Source organism: Athene noctua, chromosome 16 (assembly GCF_965140245.1).
Source record: "Athene noctua chromosome 16, bAthNoc1.hap1.1, whole genome shotgun sequence".
Classification (NCBI taxonomy): domain Eukaryota; kingdom Metazoa; phylum Chordata; class Aves; order Strigiformes; family Strigidae; genus Athene; species Athene noctua.
The window spans coordinates 2,088,167-2,098,702 of NC_134052.1; the positions used below are offsets into that span (position 1 = coordinate 2,088,167).

Sequence of the window (10,536 nt, forward strand, 5' to 3'; positions counted from 1 at the left end):
CCTACATAGAGTGCACAGATGTGAGTAGCCTCACATAGCACTCCATAGATTAATTTTTTTAAATGCAAATAAATTAACCACCACCTGCTTTGCCTGGAAATGTGCAGGAACAAAAGCCAGCTGTACACAGGAGAGCTGCACCAGGCTTCAGACTGGAACTCAGTATAACCACATCGATCTTTTTTAAAGATACTTTTCAACAGATCATTTTCAAGACTGTTTAAGACACAGCTTTTGTTACCAAGACTGAAAGCATGCGTAACTTTGGGCAGGAGTCTGAAGGATTGACATCTGTCCCACAGGGACCTTTGCAGTTTTGCGTGATGGTTAACGGCACAAGTGCAGGAACAGAGCACTGGATCTGCTGAATCAGGCGAGAACTGCATCACCTCCAGCCCTAGTGCAAAAAAACCTACTTTAAAAAAAGCTGCATGCTCCTGAAGCATCCAGATGGCCTATCAAAAGCACAAGTGCATTAGGTTTCTGTTGTCACAAGAGTAACCCAGAGTTTAATCTCGAGACAAAAAAAAAGTAGGAAAATACGTAGATGCAGCGATATGAAACAAAATTAGGGCACTCCAGCCAGATCTGCCAAGTTCCTAGCAAGGAAGGTGCCTAACAGAGGGTTATCTCCTTGCAAGCTAACATTAAGCCTTGCAAAAATGGCTGCTATGCTCCCACACTGAGCTAAGTATCACATTTCCCAGAGTCCAGTCCTCTCCGTGAGAAAATCAGCCATGACAGGGTAAAGCCCCAAGGAATGGGAATCATGGGGAGCGCAGCAGGCTTGGAAGGCTGGGCTCAGGCATGTAAGACACTGCCAACTCCTCCGGCTGCAATTCAGGTTTTTGCAGGCGGGTTTTGGGGGAGGAGAGACAACAGAACAGTTTAACTAACACTACAGAGTGCAAACTGGGAGCAAGGAGACCTGGCTTTATTCCCAGCTCTGCTACCACCCAAGGTCAGGCCAAGTCACATGCCCTCCTACCTTTTATATATTTAGAGCATGAACTCCAGAGCTATGACTGCTTCCCACCAGCTATATGCAAACAGCTTCAGATACTATCTTACTGTAAGGAAAGATGTCAAAGATTGGCTAGCAAGTGCTCCAGATTTTTCATATGTATTAAAAAACCTATTTTTTTTTTCCAGGTAGAGGACAAGAACCAGGATGGTAGTAACTGCAGAGGGTGGGAAGCCTTATTCTGCTCTCCTTTATTCTTACAAGAATACTTTAAACAATCAAAATTCAAGGAATAAACAATAATAAAGCAAATTAATCAGTTTACACCTATTTTATCAGCTAGTCTTTAGTCTCCTTGCTGGGATCCCCCTTTGCTCATGATTTTGAGGGTCTGAAGATGAAATAAAAAGTTGACAAACTTCAGGGTAAGAAAAAAAAAATCCAAACATGCTGTCCACTCTTAGCTGGAAATTTAAAACCAGCTGCTAGAAGCAGAAGTCCTCACTCTGCAATCAGGCAGCATCAGCCTGTTTCTTACAGGCAAGGACATCAGTCCAGCATGGGCAGAGGGCACGAGCTTCCAAAAGTGTTTTCTCAAACAGTAACTCAGTGGATCTAAAGGCTGTTTTCCATCATTGCACAAAGCTTTCTCACTCACATCACTGTCACATCATTGCGGGTTGTGGAGTGGAGATGCTTGGTAGTGCTCCCCTTCTGTTACAACCAAGGAAAAAATAAAAATGTATCTATACTTATAAGATATTGCTGGGCTGCTTTGACCAACTGCATTTTGCCCCAAGACGTGGCACTCGGCCTGAGCAGCCTGTTGAAGCATGGAGTTCATCCTCTTTTTTAGGACTTCTAGAGAAAAGGCTTTGTGTAAACATACAATATTTACTCCCTATACATGCTGTAGATTGGCAACCCAGCTGTGAAGACTTGGGGCAAGCTATAAATCACTCACATGACTTAATGGGCAGAAGCCTATGACTTGCTGAGCCAGAAGCCTATGCACCAATACCCCACAACAAGCTATAAAATATAGATGTTTATGCTACATATATGGCTAAAACCTATTAATTCTGAGGTCACGAGCACTGTGTTTTTCACCCTCTTGCAAATCAGTATTTGAACAGGCATACATCATCAGCTAGAAGCACACAAAATTGGATGGTGATACAGCATCTGCAAATTGAACTGCAGAAGGAAATGATAATAAAAGCAATGAATGCAGAGGACAGCCTGTATCAGAAGAACACATGCAGACTCTTCCCCCACTGTTCAGGCTGCTGCACCACCCACTTGCTCAGCACCCTTCAGCTGGACAAACCCCTCCGGCAGCTCCTCTCACCAGTATTCTGGAACACGCTACAGGAACAAGGGTGATTGTGCATCTAAATAGCAAGTCAGTAAGCACTCCCTTCCAGCCTAACTCAGGAAAGAGGTTAGTATGAGCTGCTACCATTTAAGTGCTAACAAAAAAAAAAGTATCTGCATACATAAAGTAGCCAAACACACTACATATGATATATTAAATCTTGCTTCCTGTTCAGCTGTAGTTTCTGGGCTTTTCTACACTGAATTAGCCACCTCCACCATCTCCTGCCTGTTTTATACTAATGCTTTGCTGCTGTGCGGTGTTTTTTCCCCGTCCTGGCAGGTCTCAGTGCTCAAACAGGAAAGGGAGGAAGAGAGATCCAAAGCGTCTTCTCCCAACTGCCCTGCCAGCAGCTACCAGTGCCAGGCACCGCGTCCCTGCTGCATCCCACCGCCTGCACAGCACCACCCAGCAGAACCCTCCCAGCCCTTCTTCAGTGAGCAGCAAGAAGAGGAAAGAGCCTGCTGTTGCAAGTAATTTTAAAACAGGATCCTGGTCACCAAACAGAGCACTGGTAGCTTCTGCTTGAAATGAAGCAGCACCTTGGCTTTTTCTTTCCTGGAATGCCTGCTGCTTTCCAGACTGGGCTGGAAGGTGATTCCAGCAGAACTGGGAATAAACACAGGAGCAGAGACATCAGCTGATTTATACTTTGGCTGAAAGAGCTTTATTCTCCTGGACCATATACACAGCCCATTCATTTTGGGAAAAGAGGTAATTTAAGATACCTTTTGTAATGTCTGCTGGCAGAACAAAGATGAAGGACTGTGAAAGATGATCAATGTTTAAGCCCATCTTCAAAGTGATTTGGGGAGCTGCTGAAGATAAACAAGCAATCAGGGCCCAGGAGCCACGGTAAAAGCTGACAAAGAAATTGCTTTTTTTCCTAGGCAAACAGAAGGTGGCTAATAGCTCAGTTCAGAGAAGCTGAGCTCTCTCCCCTCGTAATACGAGCAGGGCAGAGAGACCAAATTTAATTTCTTACTCACAACAACTTTAATTAAAACCATCTAAGCCCTTCCTGCCACTCTTCTGCCATGAGGTGTGGTTCCGCTCACAGGAGGAGTCGGCAAACTCCTGCTTATTAATGTGCCGTCCCCAAAAACACTGTTTATACCACAGTCAAATGGCTGGGGAACCCACCTGCAGGAAAGCACTGCACTCCTAATTAAAAGGAAAAACCACAAAGCCCACCTTCGGTATGTATCAGTGGCAGCAGTCATTCCCCACACGCTCATGAAGCTGTTCAACAGCATGAGCGTCACAGGGTGTCCCTCCAGTGGGATTTACCATCGGATGTTTCTCTTCACCATCACCTGTGCCCTGTGGGTGCCAAGACACTACTGGAGGTAAAGAAAGGCCGCTGGCTGCATGAGATTAGCTATACCAAGGATTTTTCAGTAGTTTTATAGACACAGACATTTCAAAGCCTGTTCCATAGTCCAGGTCCCCATCCTTGTGACATGATGTCTAGTGACCCATGCCTGCGGCTGCACAGATGCACCATCTGCAGTGACGTGGGGAGGTCTGTCCCTGGGCTTGGGTACCAGACTGGGGAGAACGTATGTGGCCTCTCAAACCAACCACAGCTGTGGGCAGTATGTGTGCAAGGCAGAGTTTTACTGACCTGCTGAAATGCATGAGCATAAAAATTGCACACTAAACCTTGGAGCAAGAGTTAGAAGATATAAAGAAATTAAGCCTAAGTTACTAGAGGAGCTCAAGAGGATTTCTGGAGTGCTTATAGCTCTTACCAACTCCCCAAAGAGTTTCAGGAGGTGGTAAGAGCTCTAAGCATCGCACACTGCTGTGGAACCAACAGTCACAAGCAAATACCTGTTTCACAAGCAGACAGGGCTCCAGGGACAGAAACCAGGAGCTGCTGAACAACCGAACCACCACAACGCTGCCCTTCCCACAGGAACACGCTCTGTCAGGCCATGCAGCACCATCAGCTCTGCAGTGTTATGTCCCAGAGCAACCAGTTTCTCAAACCTAGCTAAGAAAAAAAAAATTACCTCGGAGCACTGACTACCTGCAACCTTCTACACAAGGGCCGTATCTCAGACAAGGAGTTGCTCTGAACTCCTGGCAAGTCTGGGATGTAACGGAGAAGTGAGTGGAGGCCAGGTGAAAGGTAATACAAATATCAATGGCACTGCCTGCCAGTTGACCATCACACAATATCCACAGAAGCAGTTGCTACCGTGCAGCCCGTGTGGCTAAGGTCCAACCCTCTTCAATGGAGCACCAGATCATCCTTATTTCTCTAAAACAGTGGGCTTCGTCCACAAGTTCAAACAGATCTCCTACCTCCAAGCAGAGGCATTTTCTCTCTGTACAGGATTGCTGACAGAACCAGCGCTCTCCATGTCCTTCTAAAGGCAGAATTTTTCTCACAAATGCTCCCAAGACAGTTTTCAAAAAGGGTTTGCTAAAGCCAGAAGGAGAACATGAGATTTAGACTAATAAAGCCAAAAAGAGCCCTGTGGGGAACATGTGCAACCACCTCCTCCATCCACATTGTGACCTTTGCTGGCATCATCCTGAACTCAGGACATTAAAATGAGTAATAGTGTTGATCTATTCCCAGCTTCCAGAAGAAGTGTTCATCACCATCATTTCCACAATATCTTCTCTCAAAGAAACTGTCGCCCTTATTTCCATGTTTAAGTACTCTCACTAGTGGGCAGAACCCCCACATGGAAGGATGTTCTCCTTCCAAGGAAGGCAGGATGCAGCAGGAGCCACTTAATCCTGACACAGCAGGAGATGGAGCTGCATTGCCTCAGATATTCATTGCTCCTACATTTAGCCTGTCCATTCTTATTCCGCTTGTAGTAGCAATCAGAAGATGAGTTCACATTCATTCCCACTGTGGCTGTATTTGTCGAAATATAAGCTGCTTGCAAAAGCATCAGATAAAGCTGTGGCACTTTTCAGCACCTATTGTTTAGTACCATCACACACCACATCGAGATGATGCTGCAAACTTCACCTGGGAATCACTGAATTCACAAGGACATAGCCCAGAGGTGCCCATGCTATTTACTCATTCTTGGGTTTTGTTTTGGGTTTTTTTTAAGAAGAAAACAACAACCTGTCATTATGTTTTCTATTTTAAACCCAGAATTTTTGGAACAAAAAAAGGACAGTCATGCAACAACACTGGCAAAGTCTACAAATGGATGTTCAGGAAAGGAAATACTCTACTACAGGTGCAGAAATGCTACTGATAGAGAGGTCAGCATCCTGCTGTTCAGCTCCAGCATCACAGACCCAAATCAGAAGCCCTTCAACCAACCAGGGAACCTTCCCTGCAAAGGCAAGGCCAAGCCCTGCCTCAGCAGCTTCTCCCCAGCACATCTTGTCTACATCAGTATTTGGTTTCAACATATTCTCAAGGCTTGCTTTTTAAAAAAAATATTATTATTAGGTGCCAGATGCAGTATCCTCCCACCTCCAAAACAGCCGCAGCAGCTCATCGCATCCCCCCTGGAGAGGGTACATCCACTCCCAGGTCTCTTCATGCTGGAAGATACAAGAGGCCTCAGTAAGCAGAACAAACAGGATTGTTTGTGTTAAACAGTGTTATACAAGAGCCAAAAAGATGACTCATGCCGCCCTTATAGCCTTTCCCTGGATATCCAGCACAAAGCTGCAGAAAGCAGTTGTCTCTCAAGGTGAGGTTAACGCGAGGGTACCTCCTGCCCTTCGCGATACAGCTTCAGATGCTGTTAACAAGGCCAATGCTACTTTAAGATGGGTCGATTTTAAGACAGAAACTGTTTTCTTTTTATTTAAGAAAATGAAGTCATTACAGTAGTCCCAGTATTTCACCTTTTGTAAACAAGCAGGACCTCACTGGGAGCTTACAAAACTATGGACTGCAGCCAATATACTTTTCCACATCTATGCTTCCACATCACATTGTGTCGTGCACACTATCCCCCATCTCAGGCTCCACAGAAGTACCTCCTCTTATTTGCCCACAGCCTGGCAACAACAGGATACTATTTCTGATTGTTTTAAGCTGCAAGAAACACGAGAAGCTACAAGACAAGCTTTAGATTCACTACCTGCATGCATACTCGTCTCCATGCAAGCTGAGGATTTCCTAAGACATGCAAAAGAAAACAGTCCTTGCTCATTGTTACAAGCCTTGGCTTTGACAGTTCCAGCATCTTAAATGAAAAACTAGACACTTACAAGCAGATGTTAATTCTGCAGAACACTGGTTCCCAGTCAATCTCTGCCCCGGTGTCACCTCAAATCTGCCTTTTGTAAAGCATACAATTAATTTTATATCGGAGATAGAGCTAGCAGACATCTGACCTTCTAATTAAATACACACTTTCAGGTGAGAAATACCATGTAATCCTACTCACTTGATTTAAACAGGTACACTAGGACTGGTGGCAAAAATAAAAATAGACACAGTTCATGCCACGCTGAGGAAGGCAGCAGCATTCTGGCGCACAACAGCAAAATCAACTTAATCACAAATGACAACTTCTGAAAGCCTTTACTTTGGATTCATCCTTGGCATTTTTCTAGGCCAGCTTGAAAACAAAAGCTTTGTCTTCTTAAAATGCAATTGCCCGAGGCACCTCTAAAAAAAAGTGACATAACTCAGGTCTGAAAAATGCCTCCTGGGTTTCAGATTCTCCTAAGAGCCTCTACTATTCGGCTTTATTCAGATTACCCAGATCAGCATGAACTGTGCAGATTTAGCCTTAGCTACCAACACAGGTATAAAAAGCACACATTTATTTTTTTAAAACTACATAATTAAAACTCTATAGCTACAAAGGAGAACTTGTTATTGATCTGAATGGTTCCTCCCTCCCTTTTCTCCAGTAGGTTTATAAACTCTGTCTGATGACAGTTTATTCTGAAATTCACTCTGTTTAGCTTATTCCAGATTTTTTTTCTGGCATGTTTTTCTTGCTGGGTGTTTTCAACCTCTCCATCACAAACCTCAAGCTGTGAAAAGAACAAACAAGTTGTTTTGGAATCAAAACTTGGCCCTAAAATTTGATCCTTGTTTCTTCTCCTCTCCACAAACGCTCTTTATTTCAGTAATTCTGCAAGCGATGCCTTTGCGCTTCTTCAAACACAGGAACACAACCCTGTGCCAGGCAAAACAGTAACTTAATGGGAGCGGGCAAGGAAGGAAAAGCTGCAATTCTCTTCAAAACAGACACAGTTATTTCTAATACCTATAATTAACATCTTGGATAACTCCAGTACGGTACTTTTAGCATATCAAAGATTTTTGTATCCACAGGCCATTTTCTCTTAGTAGATGCAAGTTTACTTCTAGGTCTGAAAACGCCTTATGCAGCCATCAATAAAGAACTCAAGGCAAAAGAAGTTATGTCGCTTTTATTGAATAATTTGGGACAAGAAGAGCTGAAAGCTCTCTAGGTGATGGGAACGTGTCAGAGCTTTATTTTTTTTGAAGGATCAAGTCCCATCACTTACTCCACATAAACTGTTCTCTGTCAAGAGCTTTAATCCTCTCTTTACAATCCCTAAATAAAACATCCTCCCAAAACTCGCTGCCTATTATCTGCCTTTTCTAAAGAAAGTGGTTCTTAAGAGACCCACCTTCTTCTGCTTTGCCATTCCCCTGATATCCAACTACAACATTAGCTCAGCAGAAGTAAAATATCAGCAATCCGTCACGGGCACAACACGGTGAACTAAATGAGTGTCTGTCTTAACACAGGCACCTCCCGAAGAAAGGTATCGCATGCGGCCATGCCGAACGCCGCTCGCCGAGAACAAGAGTCGTATAAAGACTTCAGGAATGCGAGCAATAAACCTTGTGACAAGTTGTTACTGAGAGTAGGCAGCCCATAAAGGATGCTACAGAGCCACACTGGCTTAAGCTGAGGTTTTTTTTGCTCATGACACGGGCTCCTTATCTCCCTGGTCACCCGTGAAGATCAGTAAAAAGCCGTCCTTGGCTTTACACCCTCAGGACAATCTCCTCATCCAGGAGCTCCGCCGCTGGTTTTGCTTAGAAAACAAACTCCTTCTCAAACCTTTACATCAAAAGAAAACCATGCAAAGAACTCAAATCAGAGCAAAGTGCAGCATAAAAGACAGGACAAAATGCAAGTGAAAGTACCACCCCCCCACACCCCCCTTCTCAGCTGAGAAAGGGCAGCAGGGGGAGAAGCACCTGTAGCAGAGGCGGCTTCCTCCTCCCCGCAGGGATAAGCCAGAGGTCCCGCATCACGGCTGCGCCTTCACCCCGACTGCTCAACCGAGATTACAGCCAGCGGCTCAGCCCGGCCGCCGAGCCGCTCCGCTAAGCCCGGCCCAAGGCTGAGCTGCCCCTGCCAGCCCGGCCAGCACAGGCTGTGCGTGGCCTTACGGTATTTATTTGCAGGGAAAAAGACAACAGTGACTTCCTTAACATGAAGTAAGAGGTTTGGGGGTTTTTCTGGCCTCAAAAGTAAGGTGAAGTCAATCGTGCTGCTATCGACTTCAGCCTCCACCAAAGCCCGAGCAGAAGAGCTACCAGCAAACCGAGCGGCTGCGGGAACGCGGGAAAGCCCCGGGAAAGCCTGATCCCCGGCTTAGCCCGATCCCCGGTTTAGCCACACTGCCCGGATCTTCCCCACCCCAAACAACAGACCGGAGAATTACACTCAGAAGCACAGTCAGGAAGATAAAGGTGCACATCCACACCGATTCCCATGCAGGCAATTTATACCTTAGCCTTCTAGGCTCTCTAATCATAAAAGAAATCAAGCACACAGCTAACACTGTTTGGCACACGGATCGCCAAAGCCATTCTGACAGCCGCCTGGGGTGAAAATCGGGGGTTCATACACCACCTGGAACACTTATAGAAATCACCAACCCGGACACACTCGCGACAGGTGACATCCTGAAGTGGTGCACTGCTGCCCCTCAGGAGGTGGCCGGGCTCCGCACCAAGGTGCGGGGGAGCCTACGGGAGCCCCCCGGCTGCCGGGCGGGGGGCGGCGGGCTCCTCCTTCAGCCGGTTTTACCGGGGCGAAGCGCCCCAAGCAGCGCCCAGCCCGCCCGCGAGGACCCGCTCCGCGGGGACCGAGCGCTCCCGCGGCACAAGGGACACGAAGTCACTGGCGGTGGCTTCGCGAGCACCAACATTACCCCCCCTCCGCTCCCCCCGGGACCAGCGGGGCTCAGCCCGGCAGCCCCAGCCCGGCCCCGCGGCAGCACCGGGGACGGGATTTCACCGGCCGCCCTTTCCCACGCGGATCTTCCCCATCCCGCAGGTACCGGCACCGCCGCGCGTCCTCCCCCCTTCCCTCAAACAGGGGAAAACGTGCACCGGGGGGGAGGGAGCGCACAAGAGAAAAAGGAGAAGATCGAAGGGAAAAAGAAATAAGGACGGCGGCAGTAACTCATTCGCACCCGCCGGTAGCGGAGCCCCCGGGACAGCGCGTCCGTCTCGCCAGCGGCGGCCCCGCGGAGCCGGTCGGCGGCAGCGCGCGGCGGGGCACGGCCAGCCCCGGGCTGCGGGGGGAGCACTCACCGGGCAGGACGGTGCCGGGGGGGCGGCGACGAAGAGGAGGAAGAGGACGGAGGGACGAGGCCCCGGCCCGCCCTCGCCCCGCGGGAGCCGCCAGCACAGTGCCGCGCACCGCCCCGCCGCCCCGGCTCCTTCCCGCCGACCGTACCACGGCGCGGCGCGGGGGGGGGACACGGACGGACACACACACGCACGACACGGCGCGGGGGGGGCGGGACGCGGCCACGCCGGCGGCTGCTGCCCGGGCCCGGGGCTGCCGCGGCGCCGCCCGAGCGGCTGCGCCCTGCGGGGCTGCGCGGGGCTGGGCTGCGCCTCGGCCGAGGGCAGCGCCGCGCCCCCCGCGCCCTCCCGCGCTGCCGCCGGCGCGGTGGAAGAGTCCGGGGCGGGGGGTGCGGGCGGGGCCGGTCCCGGCCCCGGGAGCCTCCAGCAGCTGCCGACCCGCCGAGCTCCCCGAGCGGCGCTGCCTGAGCCGGGCTCACCGGATCCGCCGCCCAAGTTCGCGCCCCCGGAGCGCGTTCGGCCGCGGAGTCCCCGCGGAGCGGGACCCCCAGCCCCGCCGCTCCTCGGAGCTCGCCGTAACAGAGCGATTCCCAGCCTGGCTGCGCTGTTCTGTGTCCGCTTGCCGCTCGCACTGGCGAGGAAGAAAACAGTTCTCAG

General features: G+C 49.1%; 1 protein-coding gene across 7 annotated transcripts in view; it reads right to left on the bottom strand.

Moving 5' to 3' along the window:
* The window catches only part of RALY (RALY heterogeneous nuclear ribonucleoprotein), a 138,225-nt gene extending 128,217 nt beyond the window's left edge, over positions 1-10,008 (bottom strand). For 3 of the 7 annotated variants that reach the window (XM_074920648.1, XM_074920655.1, XM_074920652.1), the window contains exon 1: positions 9,883-10,008. The gene's annotated coding sequence lies outside the window, so the exon portion shown is untranslated. Of the gene's footprint in view, positions 1-5,802; positions 5,874-9,761; positions 9,783-9,882 lie in introns of those variants that run through there. The other 4 variants (XM_074920653.1, XM_074920649.1, XM_074920654.1 and 1 more) reach the window with 4 other exon arrangements.
* Between the last annotated feature and the right edge of the window lie 528 nt (positions 10,009-10,536).